Source organism: Bison bison, unplaced genomic scaffold (genome assembly GCF_000754665.1).
Source record: "Bison bison bison isolate TAMUID 2011002044 unplaced genomic scaffold, Bison_UMD1.0 scf7180017864508, whole genome shotgun sequence".
NCBI classification, from domain to species: domain Eukaryota; kingdom Metazoa; phylum Chordata; class Mammalia; order Artiodactyla; family Bovidae; genus Bison; species Bison bison.
The window spans coordinates 959466-965101 of record NW_011495064.1 but is presented as its reverse complement, the minus strand read 5'-3'; the positions used below and the strand labels follow the sequence as shown (position 1 = coordinate 965101).

Here is a 5636-nt window from a genome sequence, read left to right as displayed (position 1 = left end):
TTAAGCAATCCCAAAAGCCGTGTATCTGTTACAGGCTTACCTCTCGCAATTGGAAATGGCAAGTTTCAGATGTTGAATACAAAATAGTTAAGATTTTGCAAGCCTGCTCAGTGTAGCACAGTTTTCTCCTACTGTGCGAACTCCATGGATCGTCCAGTCTAGCCCGATTTTCTAAATACTATGTATCATTTAAACATTTATCTGAGATTTGGGGGGTTTTTTTAGTTTTTACTGTGACTTAAGAGGCCCATTCTTGGTTCCAAGGAACGGTTTGGGGGTGTTTACATATTTTAAATAGTGCACTTAACTTTTGGTTAGTTTTTTAATTTCTGTTGCTATCCAACTTAATAAAAAAGAAAGGGTGTGCTTTCATTCATTAAAACTGCTGGAACAAAATCCATTGCATCTGATTCTTGTTTAGAATATTTAAAAGATCCAGAACCTCGCAAATTACTCCTTTGCAAATGAATTAATCAAAAGTGTACATTGTACTCTAGGTTGTATACAGATTGCTGAAATTTTACTTGTGGAGTAATGTGACCTGCTTTTGGTAAAGTATACCAAACACTTTTAAATCTAAAAGCAGAAATCACAAACATTCCAGGAATTTGAAATATCAAAACATCTGACAACCTTGAGAGGACTAAAAATGTTATTTTAACAGTTTTGGTACTGTAATAATCAATGTAGGTCACCAGAAAGCAAGTCAAGTAAACATGTAATTTTTAGAAAGTCAAAATGCTCTTAGAAAAATTACGGGCAGGTAAGCTTGCACTTGACACATTTTTCATAATTATTTTCCATTATCCTGTTACTAAAATGAGAAAATTCTTGAAAGGGGTTAATCAATATTTTGACAAGTTTCGCACTCTGAGGATCTGTGGACAAACCAATGATGGGAGTTTTGCTAATACAGCCTAAAATTCATTTGTGTGGAAGAAGGAACTCTGTTAGTTCACAGAGCAACTTCAGTATGAAGAATTAGGTATTCTACATAAGGAAGAAGCCATGTTGCCAAATTTACAGATCTTGATTTAATTTGCTAGTAAGGACCAGTGATGCCAGACTTCAAAAATAATTTGTTTTAAAATACGAATCAAAAAAAATTACTGAGTCAGAAGTTAAAAATTAAATTTTAAACAGTTCTTTGTAAGATATATATAACCAGATTAGTAGTAGGAACTAAAGATTAAGCAGTACTGTATTTAGTATTTTTTTTTTATTGTTTTGTATTAGGATTAAGAAAACTTTTCTGGTGATTTCTGAAGCAGTAAGATTAGCTCAGTTTTAATTTATCCATTTGTTAAATGACAGTATTTTTCTGAGGCAAGAATATAGATTTTTCTTTTTCACACCTGTTTTGGTCAACCTGTACGAAAAATAACTATTTAAAAACAAAGTGAACTAGGAGTTGGGAGAAATGGTTCTAACTCCCAACTTTGCCATCTTCAGCTTTGTGAACTTGAGCAAGCTTAGTTTCTTAATGTGCAGAGGGGTTAGAGGTTCTCATCCTTCTCTGCGGACCTTTTTAAAAAGTATTGAAGTCATTTCCATTGGTCTGAGCTGAAGATTTCTTAAAGCTCCTCAGGAAGGTCTGAAAGGTGAAAAGTGAAGTTACTCAGTTGTGTCCGACTCTTTGCGACCCCATGGACTGTAGCCTACCAGGCTCCTCCGTCCATGGAATTTTCCAGGCAAGAGTACTGGAGTGGGTTACCGTTTCCTTCTCCAGGGAATCTTCCCGACCCAGGGATGGAACCCCGGTCTCCTACCTTGCAGGCAGACACTTTACCATCTGAGCCACCAGGGAAGCCCTTAGGTAGGGCTGCTGCTGCTGCTGCTGCTAATTCGCTTCTGTCGTGTCCGACTCTGTGCGACCCCGTAAATGGCAGCCCACCAGGCTCCCCCGTCCCTGGAATTCTCCAGGCAAGAACATTGGAGTGGGTTGCCATTTCCTTCTCCAATGCATGAAAGTGAAAAGTGAAAGTCAAGTCGCTCAGTAGGTCTAGTATGTACCAAATTGAAAACCAGTCTACGAGATCAATATTAATCTTAGCTAACCATCAGAATCACTTTGAGGAATAAAGATTTTTGTCCTGCCCAGAGCAACTGAATCAGAATCTCTAGGGAAGGATTGTAATCTGTAGTTTTTATAAGGTCCCTTGGTAGTACTTAAGAAATTTGTGGGAAAAAATGGACTAATCTGTGGAATCCCCAAATATTCTGTTTCCATGTTATAGTTACTTTATACTGTAGTAAAAATTTCCGTGAATTAGGTGGGAAAGATATATGACTTCTGGTATTTGGAGCTTGGCATTTGTCTCAATTCTGATATTTTGAAAATTAAGGTATATTGTGTGAGTGCAGGAAAAAAGTTAAATCTGATTTTTATTTTCAATTGCTATAATCATACAAATTAAAATATTACTATGATAGTTTACATGAAATTCTACGTGTAAGTGGAAATTCACAGAATGCACAATTTTTTTCTTTTAAAAAATTGTTTTATATGGTGAACATTTTGCATAAAATTTGTTTGCCCAAAGAGTAAACTTATTAAAAAATGCCCATTTGTACTTTCCTTTAAATAGTTTCATTCCTGGAGTGAAAACATTGTATTTTTATAAAGTGTTATGAATATAAAAATACCTATAAATAAACTTGTGGCTCTGTAGACTTTTAGTAGAGGACTTCTGCTTAGAATTAAATCATTGAAGGGAGAAGGAGTTGGGCAAGACAAAGGGAGATAAAGTTCTTGTCTCTCTTTGCATTCAGGTCTTCCCTTTCATCCAGTTCTTTTAAGCACAACTCCAGGTGCCTACCTTTATATTTCAGCTGAAATGTTGACCTAATAAAAACAACTCAGAAATAACTCTTAAAGGCTTGATACTGTGAGTCCCTGCTGAACACATCTGCAGTTGAGAAGGAAAGATAAAATATACACCCAAGTAACTGTTACATAATTTTTAGAAATATACTAAAGGTAAAAAGTTTTATAGGCCCTACACTAGGAAAAAAGATAATTTTAACATGAATTGTATGAAAGTTTGTGAGTCTCAGAGTCTAGTTGATAGGAGGTGTGGTTAGTACTTTGCTTTGTGCTCGTCCTGGGTTGTGTCTGACTCTGCGGCCCCATGAACTGTAGGCCGGCAGGCTCCTCTGTCCACGGGTTCTCCAGGCAAGAAGCCTGGAGTGGGTTGCCATTTCCTACTCCAGGGGATCTTCCTGACTCAGGGATCCAACCTGTGTCTCCTGCATTGCAGGCAGATTTCTTCACTGCTGAGCCACCAGGGATTCCCAGTACCTTCCTTTGGAAGGAGGGTATTCTTTGCCCATTAGGAACAACCTTCCCACCTTCCCATTCTCTCCCTGCTTTCCTTTCTTCCTCATGTAAACCCAGAATAGCAAAACTCCAGCTAGTCAGAACTGTACTAGTTTATATGAACTGTTCCTTTCCCTCCCTCACATAGTGATTGAAACCTGACACCAGAGTGTGAAGGGATGAGGATGAAGATGGTTACACTTTTCTTTTGTAACTGGGCTTTCCTTTGATTCTCACATTAATCCCATGAGGTAATACAGTATTGCAATGCTCAGTGATTTGTCTGAGGTCCCACAAATAGAGCCCTGGTGAGAATTCAGGAGTACAAACTCCTACCTAAAATGTTATTTTTAACTCTTCATTAGTTAAGCATGGGGAATTAATTCAATAAATTCTAGCCTTTAGTTCTTGAATTGTTTGGGATTGTAATGTGGTATATTTAAGACAGCCCTGTATTCTGAATAAAACCTTGGTTCTGATCCTAGTTTTTCCTCTAGGTTGGTTAATGCTCTTTTCTTTTCCATGACTATTTTTCTTGTTTGTGAAATAAGGTGGTTGAACTGAATTACTTCCAAACTCTTCTACTTTAAGAAGTCAGTAATTTTAATTAAAAAAAATTGCAGATGGCTTTTCTTACATTGGAATTCACTTTGATGCCCTACACATCATCTGGTTTGCAAATATGTTTACTGGAGTAAGTGTCTCCCCTCACTAGGCAATTAATTAATTTATATATTCTTCCAGTTTTATTGAGTGTGATTGACATACAACACTATAAGGTTAAGCAGTACAGCATAATGATTTGATTGTATATACATGATGAAATTATTATGGCAGTAAGTTCAGTGACCATCCATCATATAAATACAAAATTAAAGAAATAGAAAACAATATTCTTTTCCTTCTGATGAGAACTCTTAGAGTTTACTCTTAACTTTCATATATAACATCCACCAGTGTTAATTACATTTATCTTATTGTACATTACATCCCTGTGCGTGTTCATGGATGCTCAGTCATTCAGTCGTATCTGACTCTATGACCCCATGGACTGTGCTCCTCTGGGGTTTCCCAGGCAGGAATACTGTAGTGAGTTGCCATTTCCTACATAACAGCCTTAGTACTTATTTATCTTATACCTGCCTTCATCCGATTCCTCCTCCCGCTTCTGTTTATTTTTAATAAACCCATTTTTAAGTGTACTGTTCAGTAGTGTTAAGTATATTCACATTGTGGTGCAGCCAATCTCCAGAACTCATCTTGCAAAATGGAAACACTTATTATTTTTGATTCCCGAATCTACTAATTTACTATGAAAACTGTCAAAGTGAGTTTTTCTTTAGCAAATGTAAAGCACTCAAGGTATACCTCATGTTCAGGTTTGATGTGGAAAGCACTTTGACTTTTATGAAGACGTTTTTCTTCTAGCCCCTCATGAATTGTTTAATTCACTTTTAAATTTTGTTCATTAAATTTTCATTGAAAAGACTTCTATGCCAAATATAGTGTTAAGCATTGGTGGAAAAAAATCTGAATATAATATCACTGATCTTGCTCTCCAGGATCTTATGATCTAGTAGGAGAAACAGATTGATAAATACATAGTTATTTTTAACACCAGAATGGAGGTAGAGACTGCGTGCAGTGGTGGCATAAATGGGGCCTCAGGGAGGTATGAAATAACTGGGTCTGGAGAATGAGTAAAAGTTTGGCTAAGCGGAGGCAGAAATATAAGAGAAGCTTGAAGAAATGAAATGGCATGGTAGGGTCGGGGATGATAAAAGTGTTAGTATGTGAAATGTGTACAACGTACTTTGGGGAATGAGGAAAAGGATGAAACGAATTAGGAGTCAGATCAAGGATGTAAAGATCTCATCAAAGCTTTGTAAGCAGGAAAATGATCAGATGATACGATACCTGGGGGAAAGAAGAAGGTATGGAAGGGGAGATCAGTAGAAGAAGTTAGGTAGCTTTCAGTCATTCTTATTAAATATCAAGCACCCTGTATTTAATATGTATTATTCTGGACAGCAGCAGTAAAGAAAAAACTCTTTACCTAGTGGAGCTTACATTTTCTTTGGAGACAGAGAAAGACACTAAACATTAAAAACAAATGTGTTAGATAAGCAGAAAGGGAGATGGGGCGTCCTTTGCATTTAGGAAGGATGTTTCTATTTTAAATAGAGTTGTTTAGGGAAGCACTTAATGAAGAAGAAGCATTTGAGCCAAGCCCTCAAATGAAAGCAATCCAAGTGTAGTACATCTGGGGGAAGAACACTCCAGATAAAGGGAACAGAGACTGGAGCCAGGAATGAGC

At 36.9% G+C, this 5636-nt stretch overlaps 1 protein-coding gene across 1 annotated transcript in view; it reads left to right on the top strand.

The window, feature by feature from the left end:
- The window catches only part of ZC3H6 (zinc finger CCCH-type containing 6), a 72586-nt gene that overhangs the window by 1492 nt on the left and 65458 nt on the right, over positions 1–5636 (top strand). The gene's annotated exons all lie outside the window — the stretch shown is intronic.